The sequence below is a fragment of the Silene latifolia genome, chromosome 2, assembly GCF_048544455.1.
Source record: "Silene latifolia isolate original U9 population chromosome 2, ASM4854445v1, whole genome shotgun sequence".
Taxonomy (NCBI): domain Eukaryota; kingdom Viridiplantae; phylum Streptophyta; class Magnoliopsida; order Caryophyllales; family Caryophyllaceae; genus Silene; species Silene latifolia.
In genome coordinates this window covers 50,639,145-50,652,685 of record NC_133527.1, presented here as the reverse complement: position 1 = coordinate 50,652,685, position 13,541 = coordinate 50,639,145, and the positions used below count along the sequence as shown (strand labels likewise).

At 40.0% G+C, this 13,541-nt stretch overlaps 1 non-coding gene across 1 annotated transcript; it reads right to left on the bottom strand.

Annotated features, from left to right (window-relative positions):
* Nucleotides 1-2,177: 2,177 nt before the first annotated feature.
* On the bottom strand, nt 2,178-2,284 carry LOC141645082 (small nucleolar RNA R71). The gene has a single exon (XR_012544675.1). It is a non-coding gene; the product is annotated as a small nucleolar RNA R71 (small nucleolar RNA).
* Nucleotides 2,285-13,541: the final 11,257 nt, after the last annotated feature.

The window sequence follows — 13,541 nt, the reverse complement described above, 5'->3', positions numbered from 1 at the left end:
AGAAGAAGTTGCTAACCTATGCTTAAGCAAAGTCAGTCTTGACCTCTTCTCGGACGATGATAAAGATAGTGTGGACTCCTACTGCTGCTTCCTAGGAGATTCAGAAGAAGAAGAAGAAGAAGAGGTAAGTTATCTTGAACTTAAGAAGAATGTTAAGAAGTTGTCTAAGAATGCTTTAATTGAATATTTTGAGCAATCTCATGATAAGTGTCACGAACAAGAAATGGAATTGAAAGACTTGAAAGAACAAATCCTTGACATTGCTGAAGAGAATCATCTCCTTAAAACAAAGGCCAAAAAGCTCAAATCTAAAGTTACAGCCAATGATACGTGCATATTCTATACACTTTATTTGCAGTTTTGGCACGTATTTCCATGCATATTCGTTAGCTTAAAGCTACTATTTCTCCCGAAACGGTTTACTTTGCATTTTCTATGATTTATTGTAGGAATGAGTAGAAGTGAGCTGAATCAAGCCTAAATCGTCCTCCGGAGGCAACTTCAGGGAAGCTTGGAAGAAGGGAGTTGGACTCACTCACCTTGGGATACGTGCATTGGAGTGAAGGGGCTGTTTTGAAGAGAAGAAGGTGTTTCTGCACAGTGTAGTTGGTCAATCAACCAACCTGCTCAGTCGATCGACCGTGGGATTTCAGCAGAGGCTACTGTACTGCATTGGCTGGTCGATCGACCATGCTGCTTAGTCGATCGACCAGGCTGCGAGCTGAGATTGATTTTTTGTGTTAGACTTTTAAAGGCCCAATTTGTAATTAACTTTGGGCATCGTTTATCAGTAGAACGCAGAATATTTAGGTTATGCTTTTTTCATGATTGAAGAACTCAGTTTTAGATCTAGTTTGGGGACAAGAAAGAGGGACGACGAATCCCGAATTCAATTGCTTTGTTCATCATTTAATTAGTAAGCTTTTATGAAAATTCCTTCTTCTTTAATTTCTTGTTAATTCAATTCTTGTTGTTACCAATTTAATTTCAGCAATTCAGTTCTTGTCTTTTGTCTTTAATTCAATTAAAACATGTCAAACTTATTCTTTGTTGTCAATTTTGCAATTGTTATAGTTTTAATTATGCATAGCTAATTTTATTGATTGGGAACGAGGCGAGCCATGGCATAAATTAGGGTTGTTTTGTTAGTATGAATTCTTTTGTATCGATCTTGTTACCTTTTGATAAACCCGTCTTGCTAGATTGAAAGATTAGTAGGTTAGGTTTTCATTGGGTTTGGAATTTCCTTTGAGCGAAGGCTTTGAGAAATTCTTGGGAATTAGAAGACCGTAAGGTTATTGAGCATTGATCGAAGGACTTGCTCATGATCCCCAGGACCGTTTTACAAGACCTCTATTACCTTTTTGACCCGACCTTAGCCATGGTGAACCGAAGTTCCTAATCTCTCTTTTATCTTATTTGCGAATTCTCTTATTTTGTCAATTAGTTTTTAGAATCAAACAATTTCAAACACCCCACTTAATTGTTACTTTTTTATAGACTGGAAATAGCAAATAGAATTGACCTTGTCTCTCTGTGGTTCGACCCTTACTATCACTAGCTATAGTTTTAGTTTGGAATTATAAATTAAATTTTGATACAAAACGACGGTATCAAATTTTGGCGCCGTTGCCGGGGAGACGGTGTAATTCTTTTTGCTTTATTTTTAGTTTATATTTTTTTTGTCTCAAGGAACTTTGGTTCCTTGAGGCCGTTGCTTACCCTTTCTTCTAGTTTTGCTTTTGCACAGTTAGAAGATAGGTTTTTGAGAGGAAGACTTGAGTACTCTCAGTTTTGCGAATATGGCTACGATATATGACAATCTTCAGCCAAAAGAGCAGCACCTTCCAAAGGGGCACGTGTTACCTACCCCTACTACCGGTCACTTCGAATTTCGTTCCTCTTATATTGATTTAGTGGAGCGAAATCAGTTTGCTGGTCTACCGGACGAGGATCCTTTGAAGCATATGGAAATTTTCACAGACTACTGTTGTTCCATACCTGTACCGGCTGGGGTGACTCAGGATGAAGTAAAGGGGGTGATGTTCATGTACTCCTTGAAGGATTATGCGCGAGATTGGTACCGCTACCTTGATAGGGTAGCAACTGGAGTCACAGATTGGACATCTCTCGCATTGGCCTTCTACAAAAAATATTTCCCACTTGCAAAGACTGATGCTTTGAGAAGTAAAATCACAAATTTCCAGCAAGGAAATGATGAGGAATTTTGTGAAGCATGAGGACGTTTCAAGAATTTGGTTCGGTCTGTCCCTCACCACGATTTTCAGCAGTTGTACCTTTGCAATTTATTCTATAATGCTTTATATGATGATTACAAGGTCATTCTGGATGCAGCTGCGAATGGTAGGTTCCAAAATAATACCGGTCAGAATAAAGGTTGGAACACTATTGAGGAGATGGCAGTCCATAGAGCCGAGTTTGGAAGTTCGCGTGGAAAGTCGCGAAAGCAAAGTGATGAAATGAGTGCCGTTGTGACACTAATAACTTCTATTACTGCCCGTCTCGAGAGGCTTGAGGCCTCTGATGCTTCAAAGGAAAGAGTTGAAATTCCTGTCCATAACTCAAACGAGACCACGGAATTGAGAGAGCAAGTCCGAACTCTTTTGGTTCAAGTTGCGAAAATGGAAGCAGCCGGGATTGAGTCCACAAAGAATTTTGTGAAGCAGTTGGAGAATATAAAGGCTAACCAAGTCGCCAATTCTTCAAGCAAATGTGAGAGGCCAATTGAAACAATTAATGCCATTAATCTCAGAAGTGTCCTCTCTTATGAAGGTCCCGATAAGCCAAGAGGAGACTTGGGAAATGATGAAGAGGCTAGTTTAAATTCTGGTGCGAAACCGAACTATATTGCCAGTACCGGCGGTCGATCGACCAACAACAGCAGTCGATCGACCGGAATTCCTGAGGAAAAAGTTTCTGATCAGAAACTATTCATGCCCAGCACAGGTGGTCGATCGACCACCAACAGCAGTCGATCGACTAAGGTTCCTGAAGAAACAGTTTCTGACCAGAAACTGTTCACGTCCAGCATGATTGGTCGATCGACCGAGTCCAATGGTCGATCGACTGGGACTCCAGTGCAGGATGCAAATCCGTCAACAAGTTTGCATGATTCTACACTTATTGATGATTTGACGGAGGTTTTAAACTTACGGAAGCCGAAGGTCACTGATCCTACGGCCAGTGTTGTAGTCCCGTATCCGTAGCGTTTAAAGAATACTAAGCTGGAGCGCAAGTTTGGTAAGTTTTTGGAGATAGTCAAGAATCTCGAGGTAACCATTCCTTTCACTGACCTAATTACCCAGGTACCCTCTTACGCTAAATTTATGAAAGACATTTTGAATCGTAAGAGAAATTTTCATGATGATGGTAATGTTTCTTTCGTGGAAGAATGTAATGCTCTTTCGCAAATTAATATACCACCTAAATTAAAGGACCCGGGTAGTTTTTCAATTCCCTGCACTATAGGTAACCACGAAATTGGAAAGGCCCTTTGCGATTTAGGGGCTAGTGTCAGTGTCATACCATACTCTGTTTGCGAAAGGCTAAATATTGGTAAACTTAAGGTGACCGATATTACCCTTCAGATGGCAAATAGATAGACTCAGAGACCTTTAGGAGTCTTAGAGGATGTACCCGTTCGAGTGGGTAAGTTTTTTATTCCTGTCGATTTCGTTGTTTTGGACATTGTAGAGGACAGTCAGATACCTATTATTTTAGGTAGACCATTTTTACATACAGCTGGAGCTGTAATAGATGTCAAACGCGGAATCATTACCTTAGAGGTAGGGGATGCCACCATTGAGTTTAGTCTTGCTCCTAAGGCTACTGAACCTGCTGATGATGACACGTGTTATTCCATTGATATTGTTGACAGGGCTGTTAATTATAATTGGAGAGAATCCTTAGCCAAGGATCCCTTAGCTGATCTAACTCGTTTAGATGAGTGTGAAGGTAGTACAGCGGAGAATGCTGAATAGGCAGATGCTTTGGTAGCCTCAATGGAAAGCTACAAGCTCACAGAGGAAGAAGATGAGATGCTCTTGAGCCTGGCCAACAAGAATTTGGTAAACACTTGCTATACCATTGAAGCGATTTCTCTGTTGTAGAGGTAAAGGTGCCTGAGCGTAAGCCACTTCCTCCTAATCTTAAGTATGTTTTTCTAGATGATACAGAGCAGTACCCAGCTATTGTTAGTGTTAAGCTTAATGATGACCAGCTGTCTGCCTTGATGTGTGTGCTTAAGAAAAACAGGAAGGCTTTAGGTTACTCTTTGGATGATATTAAGGGCATTAGCCCTGATATTTGTATGCACAGGATAAAGCTGAAGGAAGGCCACAAGCCTTACAGACAGGGTCAACGCAAGTTGAACCCGAAGATGCAGGAAGTTGTTATGGCTGAGGTGATGAAACTACTCGATGCAGGTATTATTTATACAGTTGGCAACTCCAAGTGGATTAACCCAGTTCAGGTAATTCCAAAGAAAGGAGGGGCTACCGTGGTTAAAAATGAGAAAAATGAATTAATACCAACACGAGTTGTGACAGGGTGGCGGATGTCCATTGATTATAGACAGTTGAATGCCGCCACCAAGAAAGACCACTTCCCCCTCCCTTTTGTTGACCAAATGACTGAAAGACTTGCTTCTAACAAATTTTTCTGTTTTCTAGATGGATATTCAGGGTTCTTTCAGATCCCTATTTATCCGGATGATCAGAATAAGACCACTTTTACCTGTCCACAGGGGGTTTTTGCATACCGCAGGATCCCCTTCGGATTGTGTAACGCCCCAGCTACCTTTCAGAGGTGCATGATGGGGATTTTTTCTGATTATATAGAGAACATTATGGAGGTATTTATGGATGATTTCTCAGTTTATGGTAATGACTTTGATCGTTGTTTAGCTAATCTTGATAAAGTCATGCAGCGTTGTATTGATGTTAATCTTGTTTTAAACTGGGAAAAATGTCAGTTTATGGTCAATGAGGGAGTTGTGTTAGGGTATCTGATTTCTGATAAGGGTATACATGTTGACAAAGCAAAAGTGCAGGTGATTAAGCAATTGCCCCCTCCCGTGAATGTTAAAGGAGTGAGGAGTTTCCTTGGTCACGCTGGTTTCTATCGGCATTTCATTAAGGATTTTTCAAAAATTGCTAAACCACTTACACAATTGCTCCTTAAGGATGTTTTCTTTGAGTTTATTGATGGGTACTTTTTAGCTTTTAACAGGTTGAAGGAGGCTCTAGTTTCTGCACCAATCATTCAGCCGCCTGATTGGGATCTCCCATTTGAGATTATGTGTGATGCCAGCGATTATGCGATCGGTGCAGTTTTGGGACAGCGGAAGAACAAATTTTTGAATGCCATATACTATGCGAGCCGAACTCTGGATGAGGCTCAAGTCAATTATTATACCACTGAGAAGGAGTTTTTAGCTGTAGTTTTTGCCTTAGACAAATTTCAGTCTTATTTGTTAGGTTCTAAGGTTGTTGTTTACACTGACCATGCAGCGTTGAAGACTCTCTTTCTTAAGAAGGATGCAAAGCCGAGGCTTTTGAGGTGGATATTCCTTTTGCAGGAGTTTGATTTGGAGATCAGAGATAAGAAAGGAGCAGAGAATGTGGTGGCTGACCATTTATCTCGTCTACAGCTGACAGAAAGGGAGGATTCGTTACCTATTAATGATTCTTTTCCTGATGAGAGTCTGTTAGCTATTACTACTTTAGGGTCTTATCCACCTCCGTGGTTTGCTGATTTTGCTAACTTTGCTGTGACAGGTAGGATACCACCCGAGCTTTCATGGCAGCAGAAGAAGCGGTTCGCTTATGATGCTAGACAATACTTTTGGGATGATCCTTATGTTTTCAAGGAATGCGCAGACGGTCTTATCCGGAGATGTGTGCCTCAATGGGAGGTGAAGGATATCCTAGAAGCTTGCCACTCTTCTGCCTATGGTGGTCACCATGGTCCGGACTATGGCAAAGGTACTCCAATCTGGTTTCTATTGGCCAAATTTGCATGCAGATAGTCGCAATTTTGTTGTTAAGTGCGATGCTTGTCAAAGATCGGGGAATATTTCCAAGAGACATGAGATGCCACAGGTAGGCATTCTTGAGGTTGAGATTTTCGATGTCTGGGGCATTGATTATCAAGGACCTTTTCCGAGCAGTAAAGGTAATAAATTTATCCTCGTAGCTGTAGATTATGTGTCCAAATGGGTAGAAGCTATCGCTACTCCCCATTGCGACGCAAAGGCCATGATTAAACTGTTTAAAAAGATTATTTTCCCTCGTTTTGGTGTCCCTATAGTTGTCATTAGCGATGGGGGAATGCATTTTAAAGAAAAACAACTTAGTGCTTTATTGACTAAATTCGGTGTCCAACATCGTAGAGGTTTGGGGTATCATCCCCAAACTAGTGGTCAGGTTGAGATTTCTAACAGAGAATTGAAAGAAGTCTTAGCTAATGTTGTTTCTAAATCACGGAAAGATTGGAGTCTTAAGTTAGATGATGTCTTATGGGCTTATAGAACCGCGTTTAAAACGCCAATCGGGATGTCACCATACCGATTGATTTATGGTAAGACATGTCATTTACCTGTTGAGTTGGAGCGTAAGTCTTGGTGGGCTATTTGTGATTTGAATTTGGATCCTAACCTCTCTCGTGAGAAACGCATGACACAACTGAATGAGCTGGAGGAATTTAGGCTGCTGGCCTATGATAATGCTAGGATCTACAAAGAGAAAACAAAGCGCTGGCACGACAAGAGAATCATCAAGCGCGAATTCCATATTGGCGATAAGGTACTTCTTTTTAACGCACGTATCCGTTTATTTCTTGGTAAGCTGAAATCCAGGTGGACTGGCCCCTATACAATCACAGCAGTTACAAAATTCGGATCAGTTGAATTGGAGACCTCTGCTGGAGAAAGTTTCAAAGTTAATTGCCAATATGTGAAACATTATCACGGTGCAGACGATTTCGTTGGGCAGGTCGAAGTACTGTTCTTTGACCCAATTTTAGAAGCTGCAAACTGAGGTAAAAAGGTCGTGCGGGACCTCTTAAACCAGCGCTAACCGGGAGGCAACCCGGCTTGTAAACTTTTTTAATTAGGAACTTTACAGTTTTATTTTAATTAATTTGCATTAGGAGCTTTAGTTAATTCTTTTTAATCAGCAATTTCTTGGTTTGCAAAATGTGCGCCTTTGAGAATTTTTGCAGGAATTTATTTTATGCAAAGTGCGTAGGGTGGTTTACTGAATATTCATGAGAGAAGAACGGGAAATTGAAGTGGCAAAATGAATTTTTGACGATTTTGAGTTTAATTGCCAGCGTTTGCAGTCGATCGACTAAGTTACTCAGTCGATCGACTGAAGAGGAAAAGGCAGAAGCTACTGTATAAGAGAGATTGGTCGATCGACTGGGTCATGTAATTGATCGACCACCACACGACAACCAGAGAAGCTGCATAAGGGGATCCTGGTCGATCGACCGGGTCAGGTGGTCGATCGACCACCGCGCGAATCAGAATGCAAGATTAATAGAGAAGTTTTATCTCATTCTTCATTCATTCTTTCACTTTCATAAAATCAGAAAATCAAAAGAAAACCCTATTTTCTTCCCTTTTTCGCGATTTTCCTGCAATCCCCTCTTATTCTCGAATTTTCTTGCTTAAATCTTCAAGTTCTCGTCAAAGGTATGTCTTTCATCTTATTTCCATCCTTCATATTCGATTTTTACTGAAGTTTCATGCCCAAATTTCGAGCATTGTTACATTGAGACGGAAAAATCGAATTGGGGAAAATCGAATTAGGGCTAGTTTCTTGTCGATTTTTATGCTTTAATTGCTTTTTCTACCCTTTTCCCTTGATTTTCGAGCCATATTAGCAATTGTAAGATGTTTAAATCAGTTTCCCCCAAATTGTCGAAACCCTAAATCCGTTTTCAATTTCTGATTTTGTTTCGGGTTTTCATAAATTGTCATTGTTATGGGAAGCTTGTTGCTAATGTGTTGTTTGTAGGAAGAAAAGAGGACAAAAGGAAAGCAGGCGATGTACGAAGGGCAGTCCAGCCAGGGAGCTGCCAAACGGCCGCGGGGTCCGCCGCTAATGATTGAGAACACCACGGATAGTCTACCTGACTATCCGCAGGTTATTTTTTCCACCTCTACTCAGCGAGCCAAGTTCGCTCTTTTTGTCGCAAAAATGAAAGTAACAGCCACCCGATTTCTTCACAAACCTACTTTAGAGAAATTAGGCTGTTTTGAGTCTGTTGTGTCCCTGCTAAATGGGACAGGAATGACGGGTCTTGTGGACATGGCTGAGTTCACTTATGACATTTTGTCCCTTGAGTTTTTCTCGTCCTATGCTTTTGACCAGGCTTCTTTTGAAGCCCACAGGAGTAGCCCTTGCATTTCTTTCCGGCTATTCAATGTCACCTACTCCCTGACATTAGCCGACTTTGCTGGATTTTTGGGTCTTTATTTCGAGGGTAACACCTCGGAAACTTCTGATGTTCACGAGTCATGTGGTCATGTATTGGTGACTGGAACGGGCCTAAGAGGACGGGCACTTCCGTCCACTTGCCCTCTTTTCGTTATTTTCTACGGCTAATGGGTAATACCATTTTCAGCCGTAAGGAGTCAAATAATGTGAATAACATTGAATTGTCTATCTTGGCGAGCTATCTGAACGTTGAAACTCGGGTAGCCCGTATCTATAACATCGCTTATTTGTCTGCCGCTCACTTTCAAACCATAAGTGAGGGCACTTTGGCCACCATTGCTAGTGGTGGGTTGGTGACACGTATCGCCAACCGCTTCATGGATATTGCCTACGCGAGGTCTGTGAAGTGGGTCGATAGTCGTGGCCTCCCTCCTATCCTGCCCCTTACCACTGTCCAGGGGGCAGCTCGCCCGCCCTTGCCTAGCTACAGGCTCCCTATTGGGGCGGGCACCGCTACTGCTAGCACCTCGAGGCGGGCTCATGCCTCATTTTAACGAGCCTTCTCCTCTTCTACTCCTGCTCCTACGGGTTACCCGGACACTTTTCGCCCCGTACACCTTTGGTTATCCCTCCGGTCATGGACCAAAGGGGGATGTCACGTGTGTTGAGTGACTTGTGCAGGAGCTTTGATCAGCACCGACTAGACACGGTCCTGGCCCTGTACCCATTTTACGAGGAGTACGCTCGTGGGGAGATGCTCCCACGAGGTGCCTGGACTCACCCGTCCTTCTTTGTCCCTCCGGTGGGCGGGTACCCTCAGCCTGCCAGGAGACCTCCCTCCACGACCACTACTGCCGCTGCTGATGAGGCGGAGGAGGAGGAGAGCGACTCGGGGTCAGGAGAGGATAGTGGTTCTGAGTACGATGGTGGGGATTAGATGCTTGTGACCTCCCCTGTTTTGGCTGGTGTGGGGAGGTCGTCTTTTGTGAGTTTCCTATCCTTCTTTGTTAGTTTCCCTTTCTTTTGTTGTTGCTTTTATTCCTCCCTATATTGTTGTGACTGCTGGTGATTTGCTGCTGAGCACAATGGGGGCATTGTGCGTTTTGGTTTGGGGAGGGTATTTGCATATGTCTTTTTCATATGCATTTGTTTTTTATTGCATTTCAGTCACACGTTTACTGCATTTTAGCTTGCATTTGTGTTATTTCAAAAAAAAAAAAAAAAAACCGAAAAATTTCAAAAAAATAAAATAAAAAATATCACGTTTACTTTTGCATATAGTTGAGTCGGATTGGAGTTTATTAATGATGACAATGCACTATTAGTCAAATATATGCCATTCCTTGCCTTTTCACAACTGCTTAGCGAGAGTTAAAAGTGATTTCTCAAATTTTGTTATGGAATTTACTTCGGGTTATTAGACTTGACTCATTACTTTTGGCAAACTACTTATACTTTCTGAGATATAGAGCCTATAACTGGTGACATTCATGACCGGTTAATTTAGGATTGAGAGTAGTACTCCCGTCATTTCATGTTTTGCACGTGTATGAGTTTTGATTGCTTATTGCCTATACGCATCAGTTTGTGGTCGGTATTGAAGGAAATGTAGATCTTTAAACATAAACATACTCATATATGTTATAAATTAATTTGTCATAAAATTAAATATGGATTTTATGCATGCAAACAAATGATAAAATAGAGGAGAAATCATGTTCTTACATTGGTGATTTCGGTTATATGGGCACAAAAGAAATCTCCTTTTCTTTTGTTCTTGTGCTTTCCGATGATGGAAGAACCAAGATCCAAGTGTAGGATCTCTCCTTAGGATTAATACCCAAAGCTTACCCTTAATTTAATTAATATTACATGAACTAGTATAATATTAATGTAGTAGAAAAATGACCCAAAAATATTACAACACACTTAATATTTTCGGTTTTATGGAGAGAAGAAGAGGAGAATTATTTTTCTCTCTAGAATTAATTTTTGGATGAGTGTTAGAATGAAATTGTGATACACAACATTTTGTATATTATTAGGTAAAAATATGAAAAACCATGATGGTTTTTGTCTTCTCAAAACCGGGTGGAAGGGGGGCTTTTAGGGGAGCCAATGCATGCAATTGTTGCTCTTGACAATGTTAATAGGGTTGCATGGCTAGACAATTAGGTAATCATTGTGTTTACTTAATAAATTAATCAACACAATATTAACCTAATACCCCATTAATTTCGGTACAATCATAATATGGAGTCCATATTATTTTTGTCAATTTCTCAATATGTAACATGTCACATGTAACATAAATTTGTTATGTATTTTTAACATATTAAAAATCAACGTATTATTAAAAATATGTCACATACAAAAATCGACTTAGTAATATCATAATTACTTGTACCAAAAAATTTTACCATTTATAAATCACAACAGATTGTATTTATAATAATTCATTCAAATTTAATTGTTACCTTAAACAATTATTTCATCCGAGTAATGATACGATTCAATTACTCAGACCGTATCTCATTTAATCACATTTTAATTTGATACGTAAATTTTACTTCCAAAATCGTCCGTCAATTTTCAAATAATTTAATTAACTCGTAACGTTATACGATTAATTAAATAATCAATTAAGAGTGTTGCCCTATAGGTATGACCTAGGGGTCAATCGATCACCACCGTCGCACGCACGATAATGTCAAACTATAGTCAGCCAATCATTACCGATATATGTTGACCAGTTGACAGTAACAATATTACTTCCCAATTGTATTCTTTATAATGAGATTTAAACATGTGATCATCATGATCAACAATCGTGATCGCATTATTGTCGGAGGACACATATTCTAACAATCTCCCACTTGTTCTCGACAAGTGTGCATCACCAATTCTCTTGTCCTATTACTATCTCCCACTAAATGCAAGGTGTCTTTCAGGTCGTACTTGCAAGTGATCATATCGAGAGTGGTTTCCTCGATCTGGAGAATAACTGATTGACCGGACTTATCTATCATAGATACTTTCCGAGCGTGGCCACGCATTTCCAGTTCATTACTCCTCGAGTGGCCCTGAGATATTGTTATAACCCTGACTAGGGGTGGACAATTCCTATCGCACTCATTCCCTTCGACTAGCCACAGCCATCATAACCCAAAATATGCCTATTTGACCCTATTTACGATGGTCGTAGTAACATAAATCAAAGTTAATCTGAAACTGTGCCATCTTAGGCGAATAGTCTTTAGTCAAAAGAATCGACTCATTCGAATACTATAGTAGATCTTGCCACGACCAGGCTATATAAATTTGCCAGAACTCTATAAGCGGTCATTAGGCCCGACAAAATGTTCCTAACAGTCTGCCTATGTGATCGACTAGTCATCTCACATGACTCTATGGCACTTGAACTTGCCATCAATCACATCACACTCTAGTCACTTCGAGACGTCACCTCATACAAGTAACTATGGGCAAATACAATGTTAATCCATGTTCACTTTAACGGGGTTCAATTGTCTCCACAACCCGTTTGGATATAACAATGTACAAGGTGAGTTAATAATAACTCAAACGACAAATGTCGACATCACACTCGGGTAGTCAATATCATATAACAACCTTGTGATGTACTCCCTCCCATCCAAACCAAAGGTAACATGGGAGGGAGCACAAGTTTTAAGAAAGTAGAGAAAAAGTAAGGGTAGTATTGGAATTAAAGTAGGACCACTAGTAGTTTAATTAAAGGAGGGCCACAAATATGATGGCATTTTCTGTAAATAATAAGGGTGTATGAGGGGTCTTTAGTCATGTTTTTTACCAAATAAGGAATGGGTAGTTTGGTTTGGATGGTCCGAATAAGGTAAGTGTTACCTTTGGTTTGGATGGGAGGGAGTATATCGTTAGTGTAAACACTTATTTATTGCAATAGAAGTTTAACATCCCATGTGTCCATGCGTTCAAACTTCTTACACTTGCATTTTCCTTTACATTCATGTTCTCTCTCATAGCATGAACTTTACCAAGTACACATCAAGGTTCCCGACCTCGGTTTTGGTTCTTTATCTTGAAAGAACTTCCGTATCAATTATCACATAACGACCGAATTTGTGATGAATGATATAACTTGTACTGATCAAGTACCCCATCCACACACAATGCACTAGGTATATGTTTTGTAGAGTCTTGCAACAATTTGCCAAAACGATTGGCCTAGCACTTCTCACAAGTCCTAGCATAGTTAGGAAAGATTAGTATTGAGTAACTTCTTATTTCTCCTTCTAGCTTGAAAGGTTAAGGATTCTCATAAATCCTCACATGTGCTCGGATTTTCATTAATATGCGCAACCTCTTGACACATATAAGAGCATTCTGACAAACACCGAAATCGCTCATCGGATTCTACTCGAGAATTCATGACGTTTCTATTATGGCTTACCAATAATCATCATGCTCTGATGCATATGATTCATAATTGGACATGTGCATGATTATTCTAATGGCAGAAACATTAGTAGCTAATAATCATGAGACCAACCGTTCTTAGGTTCAATGAACTACCATGACTGCTAATGGTAATCCCATTTTCATTCATATGAATAACCTATGTGTATGTTGATACAATGAGTATATCTTAATACAAATCCAATATCTCTCAATGTAATTGGATTCATCATAGTCCATGTTCATCCAGAATTGAAAACTCAAATACTTCTTTGTGAAGAAGATATTAGCTCGTCATTCCTTAATGAGTAATGAGTTTTATACATTCAAGGATGATAGCTCCCACTAAATTCCATGTCTTCACATGAAAATTTTCTAAACTCCCACTTAATTCCAGGTGTTTCGAAATTTCATTACTTAATCGAAATAGCTCCCACTAAATACCATGATGTTTCGAAATTTATTACTTAATCGAAAACAAAATGTATGTTGCTTTGCAAAGTCATTTAGATAAAGCCTTATATGTTCCTATCATATCCTTTCAAAATTCCTATTTTGAAGAGGTCTTATCTAAACCTTATGGAAAGATATTTCAATCTCTAACTTGATCATGTCATAATG